Below are 3,016 nucleotides of genomic sequence, written 5' to 3'. Positions count from 1 at the left end.
CTAGGAAATGATACACCAGTGGTGCAGATATTTGTGCAAAAATGTAATGAGTGAAAGTAAAAAGTGGCCTGAAAAATAAATAGTGAAGTAAAATACTGATACCAGAAAAACCTACTTAAGTACAGTAACAAAGTATTTGTACTTCATTACTTCCCACCTCTGCTGATTAAAACAGAGGGAATCAGGTGTGGGTCCTGTTTGATTAAAAACAAAAACCTGCACACATACTGGCCCCTTGAGGATAGGATTGGACACCACTGCTGTAGTGGAACTGGGAGTGGTAATACTTTGGCAGGTGGAGGAGTCCTGGGGACTTTGGCTTGGCCACAGGATAAGTATATTTAAATAAAACACTGACCATCATGAAGATTGGATTCCCATCAGTAATGTATTGGCAAGCAGCTGGTAGGTTTTGGTGGCTGCTGTTTTAACATTTGCTAGATAATTAAGGGTTCAGGTCATAATGGCAGTGAATAGCTGAGAGGGAACAAATATTATATTTAATGGGGCAGTAAACCCTGACTGGTTGATCTGTAAGGGCTTGCATTATTTCATGGACAAGGTCTGAAATGATGAATTGGATTTGGATAGAATAATTTCTGTCATTTTAGATGAATGTCTAAATTTGATGTAGCTTTGGTTTTTGGGCCCCAGGACAAATATCTTAAATCTTAAATTGAAAAAACATCTGGCTAATTTTGCACACCAGAAAAACAGCATAATAGTAATATCCTGAAACAGCTTGTGCTTTAATTCTAGATGCACCGAATATTCGGCCACCGAAAGACTTTGATCACAAAACAGTTTGTTGTGATGACGCAAACAGAAACCGCTGCCTGCACGTGCATGTCTGAAGAACCATGTCTGCGGTGTGGACGTATTTCAGTAGATCTTGGAGAAAGACCCACGATTAGCAATTTGCAAAACATGTAATGCCGAAATTTCAAGAGGGGGTGCGTCTGCAAAGACTTTCTCCTCGTCGGGTTTAATTTATCAGCTGAAATCCAAACATCCCGATCGCTATGCTGAATATGAAAGGAAGGCGGCACAGAAAAGCAAAACCCCTCCGAGCACGCGCACTCCGTCTGTGGCGGACGTTTTTGAAAAGGCAAGAAAGTTTCCCAGTAAAAGTGTCATGGCAAAGGTCATTACACAAAAGATTATGGAATCCATTGCCTTAGATGATCAGCCATTCTCTGTGGTAGAAGATGTGGGGTTTCGTAGGCTGATCGAGCACATTGAGCCCCGTTATGCCATACCGAGCAGACGCCATTTTTCAGAGGTGTGTTTACCTGAGCTGTTTGATGTTGTTGCAACTCACGTTCATAAGCATATAACTGCAGATATTTCAGCAATTAGTTTCACGACAGACATTGTTTGAATTTTAATTTATTTTATCCTGTGCATTGTTGCAATGTGCTATAAATAAATATTTTCATAATTTGTAATTGATTTATTCTTTGAAACTTTAATATTAATGCATGCAATTAAAATGCCTTGATTTTAGTAAGTTTAGTACACAGTCATAGACATAAATGCAATGGTAATAATGATTGGCATAATTTCTTTCGGTGTTTCGGTTTTCGGTTTTTCGGCCTTGCTTTCCTCTTTTTCCGTTTTCGGTTTCGGCCAAGAATTCTCATTTCGGTGCATCCCTACTATTTAGCTACATTTTGTTTAAATTAATGCATGACTCGTAAGAATTGTCTCAAACCCTTTAAAGAGACAAAATAAATTGACCATATTTATGAATATTGTAGTAGCGTGTAAATGCTTGTGGAATTTAAACCAAACCAAAGCATTATCCACCAGATTTACATTAGTTTCTAAAACCCTGTTTGTCAGCAGGATAGTACGCCCTCAAAACTCCATAAAAGGACATAAGATGAGCGACCGTATAAACAGGCTAAGAACTGAAACTGGGGGGAAAAAAGGAATAATATTAATGATGCACTAAATGTTCAGCTGAGGTGTTTGTTTGTGGCCTACGGATCTGCGCAAAGAGACCGACTCATCCTCTATTTATACTTCACCAATTCTTTTGTCATGATTTTGTGATTAGTTTTAATTACACATCATTTATGCGTTTCATTACTCGCTTTCTTTAGTTTGTATACTGTATACTGTATATTGCCATTATTCGCATCAGTGTCATTTAAAAATATAAAGACCAGTTTTCAGAATTGTTCTCAATGATGTTCAGGGTGTGTTTTTGATCAAAACGTCTATAAATCGCTCGGGATAAGGGCCGTTACCTGGATTTAAATAAAACCTGACTGTTTATTTTAGATATAAAATGGTGATAATCTGTGCTTATGCTTATTTCTGGAACTGAAATCTTAAAATTAACCAAATTATCTGTCCATGAAAATGTAAAGCTTGAAATTAGTAAATATGTTCGGAAATAAATTTACCAAAATCATATTTGTTTTACTGCAAACTTTTCATACGAACTTATTAATACATTTTATATTCACTATATTTGACTTGATATGACGCTTCCTGTATTGTAATATTTAAATATATTCTCTTCTTCTAGTCAAGTCAAGTCAAGTTTATTTGTATAGCGCTTTTCACAACAGACATTGTCTCAAAGCAGCTTTACAGAAAACAACAGTGAAGGTGAATGGTGTGCGTTTGTCCCTGATGAGCAGCCGTGGCGACAGTGGCAAGGAAAAACTCCCTTAGATGATATGAGGAAGAAACCTTGAGAGGAACCAGACTCAAAGGGGAACCCATCCTCATATGGGTGACATCAAAAGTTTGGTCATAAATCTTTCAACAATACAGAACAATTTGTGATCATCATAGATCCAGCATCAGCTTCTCCATGCCAGGGCCTTTAAACACTCGGCATCTACTTCTCCATGATCATCCATAGGTCCATAATCTTCACGAGGTGGGACGTGACTGGAGCTGGCCAAACCTCAGGATGCCTCGGGATGGGGAGAGAAAGAGAAGCAGTGGAGAGGAATTAGCGTAGCTGCTGTTCATGATATTGAATTATTCTTCTGAG

At 38.0% G+C, this 3,016-nt stretch overlaps 1 long non-coding RNA gene across 1 annotated transcript; it reads right to left on the bottom strand.

Moving 5' to 3' along the window:
* Positions 1-930: 930 nt before the first annotated feature.
* Positions 931-1,615, bottom strand: LOC310716275. The gene is made up of 2 exons (XR_014530547.1): positions 1,322-1,615; positions 931-1,225 (listed from the first exon to the last, which is right to left on the bottom strand). It is a non-coding gene; the product is annotated as an uncharacterized lncRNA (long non-coding RNA).
* Between the last annotated feature and the right edge of the window lie 1,401 nt (positions 1,616-3,016).

Source organism: Silurus aristotelis (genome assembly GCF_946808225.1).
Source record: "Silurus aristotelis genome assembly, chromosome: 21".
NCBI lineage: Eukaryota > Metazoa > Chordata > Actinopteri > Siluriformes > Siluridae > Silurus > Silurus aristotelis.
This window is presented reverse-complemented; position numbering and strand designations above follow the sequence as displayed.